This window comes from Pyxicephalus adspersus, chromosome 3, assembly GCF_032062135.1.
Source record: "Pyxicephalus adspersus chromosome 3, UCB_Pads_2.0, whole genome shotgun sequence".
Taxonomy (NCBI): domain Eukaryota; kingdom Metazoa; phylum Chordata; class Amphibia; order Anura; family Pyxicephalidae; genus Pyxicephalus; species Pyxicephalus adspersus.
This window is the reverse complement of record NC_092860.1, coordinates 8,669,467-8,686,408: the sequence shown is the minus strand read 5'-3', so window position 1 is coordinate 8,686,408 and position 16,942 is coordinate 8,669,467. Positions and strand designations below refer to the sequence as shown.

Here is a 16,942-nt window from a genome sequence, read left to right as displayed (position 1 = left end):
GGTGGTGCTGGGAGGGCATGGTAAAGAAAACTACCATAAAGCAGGAAGCGACATCTAAAATGAGGAAGAGAAACAGAAAATGGGGAAATTCAAGAAAAGCTGCAACTTACACAATATGAGATGTTTACTCAACTAATATCTGAAAATTCTCTGTAGCTAAACAAAATAAATCCAAATTATTGGCAATTGGAATGAGTTGTATTGGGATGCAGTTTAATGATGAAAGCATGGTAAATTCACAAATTTAGGTCGCATTCACTTCTCTCATTACATGCGTTAGTGTAGCACTGTTAATTCCCAATGACCCTTCAATGGAGTGCTTCTTAACCAGGGTTGTTAGGGTTTCCTCGAGCAATGAGCAATAGTTGCCTCCCCGGTCAGTTTAGGTGACCTCCAGTAATCTTTTGGATATTCTTCCCACTGGCCAGCAATGTAAGAGGAATTCTTCCTACTGACCACCATGTGCATACTATGAGCTGTGGATTTAGTAATTATAGGAGGGGTTCTCTGAAGATCTGAAAGTTATTTCAAGAGTTCTTCCATGTTAAAAAGGTTGCCCTAATGAAATGCACATCTAATGCACATGCATTTAATGCACCACCAAGCATTGGGGTGTGATGCTTTTAAAACATGATACATGCATACATTTTTTGTCCATTTTGAAGCATTGACAGCTTGTTCAAATCCATTTGCACCACTAAAGACAACCCAATTCAAAAACCTTGCAAAGTCCACTATCAAGTGACCTCTATGTCATCTGAACAAAAAATAAAAGTGCATTTTTCAATTGAGATATCTCATCTAAGATCAAAAATTCAGAAATAAACTGATAGGGGTTTTAACAAACCGTTCTCTATCCAAAAAAAAAAGCTTCACTTCAATCTTGAATTGAGGCCTCTGCAAAGTCACAAAGATTTAAAGAACACAATTTGATTTACAGTAATAATATTAAACTGTATTTATTTAGTGCCAACATATTACGTAGCGCTGTACATTAAATAGAGGTTGCAAATGAGGGACAGATACAGACAGTGACACAGGAGGAGGAGAGGACCCTGCCCCAAGAGCTTACAAGAGAAAATTTAAATTTTTTACTCCATTTTTGCATTAAGCACTTCTTAGGCCAGGTCAGACTCATTAGGTCCAACTAACCCTCTGAGTTGAATTCTGTAAACAAGTCTAGTCAGCTGAGGGCTTTCCTTGCACTTACAACAGGGTAGATTAGTCCTTGGATTATTATTTTGGAGAGGAGCTTCCTGCCTGTTGTGTGACAATACAGGGAACAGATGGGGCACTATTAAGAATCTGTTAGCCAGTTAGGTGCAATGCATGGAGAGCCTTAGACAAATGAGTCTCTACAATATGGAAAGTGGAAAACATCAACCCAACAGGTGCCTGTTCCTAAAACTGGCTTTTGGGCTATTTTGGTAAAAAAAAAAATCCTACCAAATGCTATTTACATCTAAAGCAGTGTTTCTCAACTAGGGTTCCTCGGGCAATGAGCAATTTGGACCTCCCAGGTCAGTTTAATATATACCAATGTGTAAAGGTGACATTCTTCCCAAAGGCATTCATCCTACTGACTGCCACACTAATATACTTTAAGCTGTGTATATAGCAATTATAGATGGAGTTCCCTAAGACCTGAAAGTTATTTCAAGAGTCCCCCCCCCCCCCCCCCATGTTAAAAACATTGCGAAAAGCTGATCTAAACTGTAATGTAAACCCAATTGTGTAAATGTAAATTTCAAAATTGCAACAGGCCAATGCAATGGAGCTTCTAGCTGCTACTAATTGTGAGGTTCGGTGCAGTGTCCAACAAGAAGCCATATTTTTAAAGTATCAGGACCGTGGTTTTGCTTGCACTGTTTTGTTTGTTTTCTGCTTACAACAAGTTTATTAAAAACTGTGAAATCTTATTAGCCAATTATTTCCCCTACAGGGGGCCTGATTTATTAAAGTAATGAAATGCATTTCAATGAAAGAGAGCAGAGCAGTGTGCTGTCACTTGTTTTCCCCGGATTTATTAAAGCTCTCCAAGGCTGGAGAGGATACGTTTTCATCAGTGAAGCGGGGTGATCCAGTAAACTGGGAAGTGATGTCTTCAAAGCCATTTGCTAGTAAATGTTTTGAATACTGCATCAGATCCAGTGCAGGTTTGCTGCATCACCCAGCTTCACTGATCATTCTTGGAGAGCTTTAATAAATCAGGCCTATGGTCCTGTTAAGTCTGTTAAATAAACCCACAAAAAAGTTTTGTTATATCTATTCAGAAAAATGCAAGAAATCCAATGAGCTGCACTAAAGTCTGAGACGGTGATATCAGCACTGATCCCAGCAGATTACTGAACACCCCTATGGAGAAGGGGGAGAAGTTCTGTAACCCTAATACACTCCCTGCATCAAGGTGACAACTCTTTTATATATAGTTTATTCAATGAGCATTATCACCATGGGACAGGAAGGCTGTTACTGGTAGGATCGCCTGGAGAAATAAAAAATTCTAGTGCAAACGAATGAAAATGAATGCAGCCAGCACATCCAATGACTAGTATGCTGCAATATATTACATTTTTCTTTTTGGGATAAGATTTCCTTTATCTCAGCTTACTAAGGCGTCTGGAGATCCCCCAAATGATGTCATGGAGAAACACTGTTGGAGCTTTGTGTTTTGGTACAATTACATAGACAGTTGATGGGCCGACATTTAAGGATCAGGAAGTCACAGTGCCAAAGGCTCACAATCGCAGCCCAGGCTCCATGGAGCTCTTCTTGGTTTGTCAGGGGAACAGGTGGAAGATTTCAGCAGCAGCCCGGGGGCATCTCTGAGGTCTCCTCCCGCTAACCAGCTGTTGCTGGAACAAGACCAGGCAGCCATAGGGAAAGAACATGTTTTTACCTCTGCGTCATAAAACAAATTCAATGTTCTGCTCTATTTGTACCAGTCACAGCGGACTACCAATTTGTAAATGTTGTTTGAGGGCGAACTACAATGATTGTAAAAAAAAGAAAAGTCACATTATAGAAGAACAGGTGGAAAATAAATACTCATTCTGGTTATCTACTTTATCCAGGTACAATTAGAGCAACAGGACAGGTTCTCTTTATTATTATTATTACACAGTATTTATATAGCACCATCATATTACGCAGTATTGTACAAAATCCATATCCCACTAGCTGTTCCTCATAGGAGCTCACAATCTAATGTCCCTACCATACGTCATATGTCTTTTATACAGTCAAAGGTCAATTTTGGGGGGAAGCCAATTAACCTAACTGGATGTTTTTGGAATGTGGGAGGAAACCGGGGTACCCCTAGGAATACCCATGCAAATGCAGGGGGAACCTGCAAACTCCATGCAGGTAGTACCCTGGCTGAGATTCAAACCTGGGACCTAGCGCTGCAAAAGCCAGAGTGCTAACCTGAAAAAACAACTTTCTCCTTCAGATCTGCTCCTATTGATCTTTGCAAGGCTCCCTTGTTCCAGTCTGTGGACTGGAGGGGGGGTATTTACATCGTTTTTGGGTTTTGAGCTGAGAACTGCACCTTGACATGGCAGATTGGCTGTAAACTTTGCAAAATGTTGAAACGTTTTTTTGCTGATGAAGCTGAAGAGTTTGCTGGGAAATTTTTGTATTCATGTGAGGAATTCTCACTGCTGAGAACGAAGCTCTTGTGTCTGATTAAAGAGGAATTTCAGGCCATAAGGACGGGAAGATGAGGGGTAAAAGAGCTGGACCGGCACACGCATTAAATATACAAACCCAGAAGAGACCAATAACGTGCAAATGGAGGGGGGTGTGCTCGGGAAATTACTCCTCTTGGAGTATTAATATTATACAGTATTTATATAGCGCCAACATATTATGCAGTGCTGTACAATGTCCATAGTCATGTCACTAGATGTCCCTCAAAGGAGCTCACAATCCTATGTCCTTACCATACTCATATGTCATATTAATACAGTCTAAGGTCAATTTAGGGGGGAAGCCAACTAACCTAACTGCATGTTTTCGGAATGTGGGAAGAAACTGGAATACCCAGAGGAAACCCACACAAACACAGGGAGAACCTGCAAACTCCATGCAGATAGTGTCCTGGCCGAGATTCCAACCTTGGACCTAGTGCTGCAAAGGCCAGAGTGCTAACCACTGAGCCAGTGCCCCCACCTTCTCAAATTGACAGAATGGCAGGGGTGCAGGGAGCAGGAATGGTGAGCATTTGGGGCCCCACTTTTTATTTACCTAAAGCCCCAATTTGGTCCAGAACCATCATTGATGTCATATGTATAACATTGCAGGTTTTTGTGCCATTTTTATATTACTACTTTTGTATGACAATTATCTAGCACAGTGTTTCTCAACCAGGGATCTCTAAAACCCTCGGGGTTCCCCCAGAGGTTGCTAGGGGATTGCAGTTTGTGCCTCAGTTTATGTGACACCAATGATCTTTTTGGCTATCTGTAAGGGTGACATTTTTCCCAATGGCCAGCAATGTAAGAGAAATTCTTCCCACTGACCACCACACTAAAGTACTGTGAGCTGTGAATATAGGAATCATAGCCCGGTTTTCTCAAGACCTAAAAATTATTTCAAGGGTTCCCCCATGGTAAAATGGTTGAGAACACTGCTCTAGAACCTGTCTATACCTGGTCTAGACCCCTGGTGTTTTTTTTATATAGAACCACGTGATTTTGCGTCATTCCTGCCAAGGATGGGCCCTTTTGTATACCAACTATCTAGTATGTGTATATATAGCTTTATTCACCACTTCCCATCCGGTATTTGCCCATAACTCGCACAGGTTATGACACGTTAGTGCAGTGTATGGCGGGATCCACAAGGTGTGCCACAGGCCTGACAGGATGGCAGGGTGTGACTGCAAACCCGTGTCACTCACTGCAGCCTATTTTTATTCTCCAACACAGGGATAGCCGGTTATGGAGCTCTATAATAATAGCTTTAAAAAAAACTCCTTCAAAGGTTTGCTTTTATTGTATCTCATCCTATTGTTATTCATTATAGTTTTTTAAAGACCATTTTATAAAAAGAAAGTAGAATCATTTATAGTTTGCTTACAATTTGAGAATCATATCAAAGGATCTGTATCAATTTTAGATTCTTTGTTGGATTCTCTGTAGTAACTGTAGTTTATTTTCGGCCTGATGTTGTTTGTTTTTGTTGTCGTTATGAATAACTTTATTGGTTTTTCTTCTCTTGTTTTTCATCATTCTGATATTTATTATTGTTTGCGGGACCCTCAAATATATATTCCGCAGATATAAAGTGTCATTAGAAGAGCCGTGTCGCGCTAGAAACTTTGTAGCAGCTACAAATTTTTCAGTTTATTTTCTCTGGTGATTTGTAGGATATGGAATTGCTGCTTTGACTGACTGCAGTGCTTATCTAGGCAGCTGAAAATGGCTGGCGTGCCAAGGTCATCAGCAGCTGCATTGGATAACAAGGGGTGCTACTGAAGCTGGCGAATCAGAAGATAGCTCCGAGGACTTCAAAGTAAGTTTGGCCTATTTACAAAGCTGGCGATCCTGGTAATCACCAGAAAGTTTTTGGGGTTTTTTTTGCAGTAATGTCAGCACTCTTGTGTTCAGGTTTCATAAAAGCTTTGATGTGCTGACATGATTATCACTTTTATGAATAATCACCCGTTAGCCCACTTTGTTCACCTCTGATTCACATTGGCACATTGGCAGTACCATGCACTGTGTGTGATTCATCCCAGATCGACTGGCAGGGTACATTGGGGTGCTTTCAATGTACGGCAATCAGTGCTATATAGTGCCAGTAACACATGCAGTTTTGTGAATCTGACCAAAATGAGTCTGTGGTAAGAAATTTAACTTGGGCCTAAAGGTTACTTATGTTACACCTCTCTTGTTACAGAGTTACTGGGGATGTTCTGTAGTCATACCATACTACCTTTTCCTGATGATATTCCTGCATAGATACAGTGAGGTAAGGGTATGTTGTCAGGAAGTGTGTACCTTACAGAACTACTGGGTAAAGTACTGGCTTAAACCTTGAATTTTCACTTTACATAAAAGTGTAGATTACCCATTTATGGTAAGTAAAAAATCTGTTTTTTTTTTCATGCAACACCCGTTTAAAAAAAAAAAAAAGGGGGTACAGCGCGGCCCCCTAGGCGATCGAGAATGAATGGGAGTGCAAAGCCCACCGGGATACCTACATCACGCATCCCGGGAGGCTCCTGGGTGCTCCTTCTGCGCATGCCCAATGTGCTCCGGCAGTGCCTTTTGGTCAAAGTAGGAAAAAGCCGATCTTACACATGCGCAGTGAGATTGGCAAATTTTTTTCCCCGACTAAGTCATTCGATCTCGTGCCTGGGTGATGTAATAAGAAGAACGCAGAAGAAAAAAGAGAAAATCGCGGCGCCTGGAGCGCCGGCCTGAAGACGGATACTGGGACAACGCGTGACCCAATGGAGGACACCTCTGGACCGATCGACTGTACTGCTGGATTGAAGGTAAGTGGATCTTTTTTTGTTTTGGCCTTTTTTGAGTTTAGTTACCCTTTAAAGTGAAACTAAAGTTCCAATTTTGGATTGGGGGACATTATTGCAGAAAGAGACAGGTGATGGGCCTTCTGCAATAAGCAATCTTACCTGCCTGAGCGCTCCTTGGAACTATCCTTTGAATTGCCTGGATACCTGGTCACCTTGGCTTTCCTTGCTCTTCCTTTTACTGAATAAACTCCCATATGTCTGCTCCGGAGTTGCGTTATAGTGGCCCAGCCAATCAAGATAGCTGAAGATCACCTCTTGGAAAAGTAGAAGGAAGAAGATGGTGTCTCCCTGCAAATGAACAGGTGAGTATAGCGGGGTTTGATCTACTTTAAAGGTTACTTATATGAACTACAGAACATCTTCCTCTATGTTTAGGAGAAGAGGAGGTGTTACTTAGTAATAACACTACCTTTTTGAGTTGACAGTGCTCATCTGGTAATCAGTAAAAGCCTGAAATGCCTGTAGGAAAAGCCTGAAATTCACCACATTCGCCACCACATCTCAAGACTAGTAAGCTGCAATATATTATATATATTTGTACTTGGGGTTTTGGGAAGTCATTAAGAGAATCAATAAGTTTGGGAAAAGAGGTGAAATTGGCAAGCAAGAGTGGGCACAGGACTATTGTAGGATAAAATAAGCTTTGTAAACCCCATGCTAGTAGAGATTGGCAGCTAGTGTGCAGTGGTTGGCAAAGGGATTTGAAGATCTTAAAATGAATACATGTTTGATGATTTAGGATGTGGCTGTAGAAGATTTACTTAGATATTGTATGCAGGCTTATGATTACCATCACAGAAATAAACCTTTGTGTATAAAAAAGCCGGTGTAATTGTACTGCAAGAACTATTTATTTATGCAGCAAATTACAACTTCAAAGGACGAAGACTGGGACATGAACAATAAGATTTCAGCCCTGCAGGTTAAAGCCTAACTCCAGCCTAACTCCTACAAGATTTGTAGCTCCTACTTCCCAACATACACATAAAACACACAGGCCCTGATTTAATAAAGCTCAACAAGTCTGGAGAGGATACATTTTCATCAGTGAAGATGGGTGATCCAGGAAACCTGGAATGGATTTCTTTAAAGTCATTTGCTATTTGTTAGCCAATATTTTCAGTCCTGGACCAGATCAATTGCAGGTTTGCTGGATCACCCAGCTTCACTGATGAAAGTGTATCCTCTCCAGACTTGTTGAGCTTTATTAAATTAGGTCCAGTGTTCCTATTGGCTAGGAATTTTAATTAGAAGCAAACAATTTGCACCTCAGTCTTACAACATGCAGCACATCAATCTTCTCCTATCCTAGCCGAAATGTGAGCAGACCCTCAACATAATGGTGCACAATGCAGGACCGCCAAGAAGTGGGGCGACCACATAATCAGCGAAGAGGATAATGAGGCATTAGGCCCATTCAGCAAGGGAACCTGCAGGACTATGAAGTAAGGTAAGTACTGCATTTCATGAAGGCCTCCTAGACCAAAATGGTAATCTATACAATATACAGTTTGAGCCTTAAAGAGGATCTAAACTCAAAAGTCCCCCAAAACAAAAAACAATTCACTTACCTTTAATCCCGTAGGGCAGTCAATCGGTCCAGAGGTCTCTTCCATCGGGTTCTGCATCGTCCCGACATCCGTCTTCATGCCAAAAGGCGCCTTCTGCTCATACCCAGGATAGACCATGCGCAGAAGGAGCACCCAAGAGCCTCCCGGGATACCTACGTCCCGCTCCCATTCATTCTTTGGGGGATTTAGGGAGCAATGCTGCGCCTTTTTTTTTTTTTTAAAAAAAGGGTGTTGCACTTAAAAAAAAAAACAAACAGAATTTTTACTTTACATAAAATAGTTGTCAACCCTATTATGTTAAGTGAAAATTGTGAGTTTAGATACGCTTTAAGTTCAACTTTAAAGTGTATTCAAATAGAAAGTATGAGGGCAAAACTTTTTTTTTGCTTTCTGTGTCTTGCTTGAAATTTTAGTTCACAGGAAGTGAAAGGAGATCACTCTGTACAAGTAATCTTTTTCTCCAAGAGGGTTGTCACTTAAACGAATGTCCCCAATAGAAGACGTTCTGTATGTGCATGTTCTATTGACTTCTCATAATGTAAATCCTAATGGCATTTATACACAGTGGATGGCAACCTAACAACAGATGACAAAATCCACATTTATTCAGCCATATGTAGAATATCTAACTAGCAGGTATGGCCATAAAACTTAGGTGAGGTAGAAAACTTTATTCATGGTTGTCATTATTGTGAACCGTTTGTTCCAATACATTTTGCAATGTCGTATGCCAAAAAATCTCTAGCGCATGCTGGTTTTTCAAATGACTAAGGTTATGTACACACGTTCAATAATTGTTGTTGGAAAGGATCTTTTCCAATGACAAAAGACTGAACGAGCGCTGTACATACAGCACCATTCTAGAGGGGAGGGGGAGAAAAATAGAGTGGAACCCCGCTGCGCTCTCTCCCCTTCACTTCCATTACGATTGTTCGTTGTTCGTGGATCGGATCCATGAACAACGGATGATGAGTGTTGCACACACAACAGATTCTCGTCCGATATCAGCCCTTAGGCGATATCGGACGAGAATCATCCGACGTGTGTACGTAGTATAGGTGAATACAGCTAGTGATTTTTGTTTTGTTCTGGATAGAGCGGAGAGGTTACCATCTATTAAGAAGATTTACTCTCATTTCCTCCCCGGACAGGAAGTGATGGAAACTTCGAAAGGAACAAAAACACATTTTACCATACTGAGAACTTTTGACAATGTTTGCTATCTATGCCTTGTTTGTCCTTGTGGCAACTACCCTGCTGATTTCTTGAGCAGGCATCACAGGGAGAAGCAATGAAGGAAAATTTCCCCAGAGGACTTTTCAGGCTTCATTGGCTGCATTTTTGTTCCAGGACAGATACTCACTAGGTTGAGGATGACAGGCTCAGAGCCTGGACATTTACTAACCAAGCAATCGACATAAGCTAACATATTTGAATCCCTTTATCCTATTTTTTTACAGTCAGATTCAGCAGGCTTTTAATAGAGATTCTGTTGAAATACCATATTAATATCGGATGATTCTGATTCAACAATTCACCCCAGTGGATTGATGGATGGGCAACAACCGCTGTGCTTAACTTTGGAGGAGAACACAACAGGGTGCTACTCACTTGTACTACCCTTTCACTCCTCATAGAACAGAGTCACACTGTGTATAATGCTGTATTGTTCATCACGATAGCTCATTTCCAGTGATAGTGATCTGACATATGTACAGGGCATAGGGTTGGCATAAGAAGTTTGCAAACAGTCTATGCGTCTGAATGCCAGCATTAAAATTAGGGCCAAGCTATGCACATTGAATGCAAAATCCTGTGTGACCAATGTGTGTTTTAGTAACTTTATCTAGCTTGTTGTCCATTCCTGTGATGTTTTGTTTCTGAACCCTTATAAGATTTCCATATGTAACTAAATGTTATACACGCACCCTAAAAGCTTAGAAAAAAGCATTTAAGTAAACTGAGCCGGAAGTCTCTTTGTTCGTTACATTAAGTGTTCTAAGGATACAGCGTGTCACCCTAAACCTGCGGTGGGCTGCAATGGTAAAGAACACCTGGCCGTACAGGCAAGAGGTGATCTATCCACCGCTGCTGGAAAGAGATAACACAGCCATGAAAAAATCATTAGAACTCAAGCTGCCGGCCTTATTTTCAGAAAGGAGAGGGGTGCCTGAAATACAAGCTCAGTCTTTAGGAAAGGAGTATTGGCTGCAGGGAGTCGGACTTCATCACCTTCACTCAGGTATAATTAGCAGAGAAAGAAAAGTGCTTGTCTTTCTGAATCTGACAGGTGTATGTAAACCAACAGAAGTGGACATAGCAACCAAACAGAGCACACATCAGAGGCTAACATGCATACTAAACTTTCTGAAAAGAGGGGCTGGGGATACATTGGCCTTAAACAAGTATTGGATGCCTGTGTATTTACCTTTACCCTAAAACCTCAATTTTTCTCAGTGTATTGGACACCTGTGTCCTCCTGGTGTAGGAGATGGAAGATCAAACCAGAGATGCAGCAGGAAGGTCAGGCATGGGACATGCATGGAAGTGTTGGTTGCTAAGGATTCTTCAGTGATCGTAGCTCTTAAGTAAGAATTCGACCCTGAGGAGGTAAATATTAAAGCAGAGCTTGCCTAAAATTAAACTTACAGCAACCTAATGCTAAGTACACATGTTAGATTTTTGTCTTTGGAAAAGATCTTTCACGATCACTTCTAAAAACAAAAGACTGAAAAATAAACAATTGAGCACTGTACATACAACACCAAACTGCTTTCTCTCCCCTTCACTTTATTTAGGGTTGTTCGTCATTCGTGGATCTGCCAGGACGGGTCCATGAACAACATCGGACATCCACTGTACACACGTCAGATTCTGTACAAACCTGAAAGATCCTTTCCAACGACAAAAACCTAACGTGTCTACATACCCTTAGGGTAACACCCTACCAAACAAAATGAACAAATATTTTTTGGAGGCAGATTAAATCTGTAGATTTATGTGTTAAAAGAAAAGTATGAGCAACAAAAAAAGTTCTAGAGAGAACAAATACATTTCTTGTAAGTAATAAAATATACAAAAAATAAATATACTGGGAGGAAAATTAATTAAAAGGTAATGGCAAAAATGAGGATGAAAGCAAATTGCAAAAAAAAGCTAATCTGGAAACAGTGGTCATTTATAACAAATGATTCTCGGACGTTACAAGGTGTCAGGCTTGTCCCTGACTAGAATCCTGTGTACAGAGGTTATCTGACATTGTTTATGGATCTGTCCCCCCTCTCTCCATAGAACAGAACAGTGCTGTACATACAGTGCTCGTTCATTCTTCTTTCAATTGCTTGGCCCTGGAAACGATTGTGAAAGATCGTTTCCAACGACAATAATCAAGAGTGTGTACGTAGCCTTAGTCTCAAACTTCTCCTTACAAATTGCTTGGTTTAGATTTGCTTGACATGGTTACATAGTTACATAGTAAGTTACATAAATCCATCAAGTTCAACCACAAAGGAAATAATTATATCCCAGATAAAAACCTTATAGTCATGTATTAGAGAGATTTACTTTCACAATTGTTTTATTTATAAGCAAAGCCAAACTTTTCACCAATCCTAACCTTTGTTTATTTATAAACTTATGTCAATATCTTGTCATGGTTGGTGTTCTTTGTTTCCTCTATATCAAACATGTTTGTAAAGTGCTGCGAAATATGTTGGCCCTATCTAAAAATAATGTTCCAAACTAACAAGGGGGCATTACCAGGTCCAGGATATGTTAAAGGAGCTTCCAAAACCTTCAGGATCTATTGACAGCCTTTATTTACAGCCATTCATTAAAACAAACTTCCTTCTTGATTTCATTTGGGTTCATTCTTCATTTTGAGTTCCGATATTTATCTGAACTGGTGAACATTAATCCATACCATATGGAGACCTGTATACAAAGCCTTCCAGCACTCTGCAATGTACCATGACAGGGAATAAAATCTTGCAGCCCATGTTGCCGGTATGGTTCCAACCATTAATATTATTATTATTAATAATAATAAACAGGGTTTATATAGCCATGACACTGTACAGCCAGTAAATAAAAAGTGTGGGATATGCAGTATATTCACAAGTATGAAAAAACTAAACACCGGTGCTGGGGTTCATTCTCCTGAATAACATCAAGGATAGGAAATTATTTCCCCCGCTGACACCAACAAGCATGCACCATTCCTTCCATAGATAACAAGGATGGGGTGCTATTCTTCCAACTGATCCCCACATGTTTTTTATTAGAGCTCACCACCAACAAAGTAAGTCTTATGTATTCATACTGGGTGCTAGGGCATTTTTTACCCCTACTGACCAGAATTAACCCCCCAACTCAGTGTTTATATATGTTTTAATGCCCCTGGGCTGATGTAATAGGTGCATAGGTTTACAGTCTGAAAGGTCATGATTAAAATGGTGCGTACAGTCTAATATGGTAAAGAATTCTAGGGTAATTGAAGGTTTTGCATATATATTTCACAGGAATGGTGTTAGGTTTTACATATATATTTCACAGGAAAGCTGTAAGGTTTAGTGTATACATTTCACAAGTAATCATAAATGTCCTTGTATCGTTCACCAACTCATAGTAACCTCTCAGAAAACCGCAGTGACCAGAGTGGTGCTGCTGGCAAGCTGGAGAACAGTTTGCAAGTCTGCGGCTGAGGAATTGAAAACCTCACATCGCCCTTCAGTAAGTAAAGTCACCTGCTCTGGACTATGCCATCTGAAAAGAAGCCTGCGTTTTGTTTGCAGAATTAATGAGGTCATGTTGGAAAGCTTTGGCACAATGGGCCTCTATGTTTGAAGGTAAATAACATAGGAAGCATTTACTTTCAATTACTGATCTCTGAGCCCATTCCCATGTTTGCTGGCTCATAGAAGATGATTACTGGCACATGCCAATATTTCCCTTTAGCAAAATGGAGAGATGAGTGTAATAGAAAACCCCTTTTGTATCCATTGTAATCACTGATTGCAGAGGCCTGGTTTCCACTTTCATTCAGAGCTTTTATCTGTCCTGACTAATGCAGGATTGTTGTTTAGAAATGGTAAAAGTGCTTGGTTTCTGATTCGATAAGGATCATACAAAAGCTCTGCTGAGGGATGGTTGTGCTTCACAGTAAGGCTACATACACATGTCAGATGATGCTCGTCGGATAATCACCTCGGGGCTGATATTGGACAATAATCCGACGCGTGTACAGCGCTCGTCCGACGTCGTCTGGAGGACAACCATAATACAAGTGAAGGGGAGATAGCCCAGCTGGGTGCCGCTGCGTCGTTCTTCCCCCTCCATAGAGCAGAACGGCGCTGTATGTAAAGCACTTGTTCAGTCTTTTGTCATTGGAAAGGATCGTGAAAGATCCTTTCCAACGACAATTATTGAACGTATGTTCATAGTCTTGGGTAAAGTACATCTCAAGCCTCCTGTGTGGCATCTAAAGAGGTCTCAAATCTAGTTACTATGTGAAGAAAGAGCCTCATAAATTAAAAAAAAATATTACCTATATTGAGTTGGCCAAGTTCTCCTGTTTGTGTCTCACACGCTCCCCCTCTCAGACACTGCAACCAAAAGTGGTGATTTCCATAAGCAAATTCAGTTCTGCCAGTCCATCAAGCAGTGGGCAGGATTTGGTGTGACCAGTACATATAGATATACTTACAATCAAAGGTTATATCCAACCAAAAAAATATTTTCTTGTTTTTTTTATATGAAACCCCGTCAGGATTTTTTGCTTGCACCCTGGCAGGAAGATTTCCTTTCACATGATATCCTAAACAAACAACACACAATCTAAGAAAAATTAACAAAAGTTTCATTCCAGTAAGTTGTCCCTGGTGCAAGTGTTCCCGCTGGAGAATGTTCTCTTTTGTTCCAGGGACAACTTAAAATGTTGGGTTTCTCCCAACTTCCTGTGTAAGTGACAGTAGTAAAGTAACGTTGGTGAATCTCCCGAGACAGCAATAAAAAAATGTACAGGTCTAACTCTTCTATACTCTATCCTAAACATAAAAAACTTTCCTTTACTTGCTCATTTTGTGCTACAGCACATGTTTTTTAATCAAAGGCAATTGTGCTACTGAAAGGGTAACCTGGTAGTGGTGCCCAATGGGACTGCCAGGCTGTAGGTGCCCATTTATGGGCTAATGACTTACCAAGAATGATAGCTTTATCCTTTCCACATATCTGAAAAGAAACTAGAATATATTTTCTCTTTATTTACTAATTTGTGGCAAACACATTTATCTCAATTGCATGCATGTGTCTTTCCTAATGTTGCTTTACTTTGGAGGATTTAGGCCCAGAGGGAAATGCAAATCACCTTTTGTGATTATCACCCTTAAAAAAAAAAATCTGAGTAAAATAGATCATTACAGGGCATCACAGTGGCTCAGTGGTTAGCATTCTTACCTTTGCAGCGCTAGGTCCCAGGATAGAATCTCGGCCAGGACACTATCTGCATGAAGTTTGCAGGTTCTCCCCGTGTTTGTGTCGGTTTCCTCCGGGTACTCCGGTTTCGTCCCAATATCCCAAAAACATGCAGTTGAGTTTATTGACTTCACCACTAAACTGACCTTAGACTGTATTAATTGGTCTTGTAGGTTCTCCAATGAAAAAGGTGGCAAGAAGAGGAACATGTGGTAGGAATAGTAGAACCCCTTATAGTGTAGTATTTTAGTGGCTTTGTAGCTTCTAGAGTGCAAGAAGTTTAGGGAGATGTTTAATAATGTTATAAAAGGTCACAATAGCTTGAAAAGGCTACCTACAATCTAAAATGTGCATGGAGAGAGTTTCTTCCACAAATACAAATCTTGTTCATGTTTCTGGTTATGCTCCATTTTCAGGAAGGTCCCAGGACAGTCCTCAGCGAGGCTTTGTGATGCTGAGAAGTATAGAGGGAGGAAATTTGGTCTCTATATCAACCCATATCAAGCAATGCTATGAGCTAGTGACAGATATTGCTAATGTTATAAACTTGTTTTATCCTCAGTAAAGCCTTTTCTGGTACTTTGGTCAAACATCACATGCCTTTAAATATTTACCAACATAGACACCTCTGTATAGTCTGCTGAACATAGTTTTTCTTACCTCCTGTAATGCTTTTATGCTCTTCTTTACATCTAAGAACATTGAATATCCATTTGCTAATGAAATGACCAGGCATCAGTGCATATCCAGTCTGCAGAACCCCATAATGGTCAGATATGCTCATACTAAATCATGCAACTGCAACTTTATGCAGAAAAGGATGTGTTAGGCAGAGATTGAAAGTCAGTCAGTGTCAGTGTTCAAATCTGCTCTGTTTTTCCTCCCAATCATCAGTAAGAGTTCCCAAATGCCCAGAAGATGCATCAAGCAGTAGAGAGCTTGGTACATAAGCACAGTAAAGTTGAAATAGTTTTCAGATCTGCAATAAAGAGCCTAACAACATTTGTATGCAATTGAATATTTGTATACGTCGCTAGTGCCTAATAAAGAATTCAGCTTTTCTTTGGATTTTATATTCAGTGCTGATTAGATCTCCCAATATTACATTGAAAATGTCTCTGAAGCTGCGAGGTCTTCTGATAATATGCAGCGACACCTGTATTATTTCGTGTCTGCGCCCACTTTGCTTTAAGTGAATTAGAATAAAAAAAGTATGTTTTGCCTAAAGCAAGATGTAGGTATGTCGGTAGTAAACACAACACAAATGTTTTTAATTCTTTCTCATTTAAGTTATGATTTTTTTTCTCTTTCAGCTATGGCTCCACACGCCAAAGTCAACCTGAAGGTGAGGGAATAGCTGAACTCGCTTGCACTGCCATAAAACTTAGCACTTGGCCGAGAAATGTTACCTGTTACAATTGCTGTTTCCTGTTCATGTTTGCTGACTATAATGTTTTAATCAGCAGAAATGAATAGGAAATTGTAAAAAGGTTTTTAACTGTCCTCTTTGATGTGCATATAGCCAATCTTATTTTTTATATATTTTATATTTTGCTTGACATAAGATTTTGAACACAACAAGAACAAAGAAAGAGCAATGTTTTCCCAAACAGGGTTCCTCCCGAGGTTGCGGGGGGGGTTCCTTGAGCAATCACCAGTTTGGACCTCTCAGGTCAGTTTATGTGACACCAATGATCTTTTTGTCTATCTGTATGGGTGACATTCTTCCCATCAGCAATGTTAGAGACATTCTTCCAATTGATCATCAGCTTTCTTTACAATTTTCACATTTTTATCCCATTTTGTGTGGTACACTATTCATTGTAATGAATGGGGTCAGCATCACAAAGGACAGGTGGCAGTGCATTGCCATGTGATATAATGCACAGCAACATACACTGGGTCCATGTATGGAATGTGGTATGTCCGGAGATCATAGGATACTGAGTATTTTAAAGCCAAGACGGCATATGAATTTGATTAATAAGCAATAGTCCATATATTTTAACACAGTTCAGCATCTTCTATTGTTCCTGGCACATTCCAAACATCAGGGCATTCCTAGGCAAACTTTATGTACATTCTTGTACACATGCTAGACCAGATTATAAACCTTTAAATTACCATAGGTTCTATGTTGAGTCATCAATGAAAATGACACAAAACCATTAGAAAATGTCTATAACACCTTTGCTATAGGGCAACCGCAGACACTGCCAGCCAAAAAACATATGTTCCGGCAAACCCTAACAATGAACTTCTTTTATTTGCTCCCTTTTTGCCAGTTTATATACCAATAAAGGTGTTTTGATAATATCTGTTTGATAAAAGCACACAAATGTGGCTTTGTTGGTAC

The 16,942-nt window shown here is 40.2% G+C and overlaps 1 long non-coding RNA gene across 2 annotated transcripts in view; it reads left to right on the top strand.

The window, feature by feature from the left end:
• The window catches only part of LOC140325584 (uncharacterized), a 36,905-nt gene extending 20,972 nt beyond the window's left edge, over positions 1–15,933 (top strand). Inside the window, exon 3 of one of the 2 annotated variants that reach the window (XR_011919701.1) lies at positions 15,900–15,933. This is a non-coding gene — a long non-coding RNA (uncharacterized lncRNA). Of the gene's footprint in view, positions 1–5,371; positions 5,512–15,899 lie in introns of those variants that run through there. The other variant, XR_011919700.1, reaches the window with a different exon arrangement.
• The last annotated feature ends 1,009 nt before the right edge of the window (positions 15,934–16,942 follow it).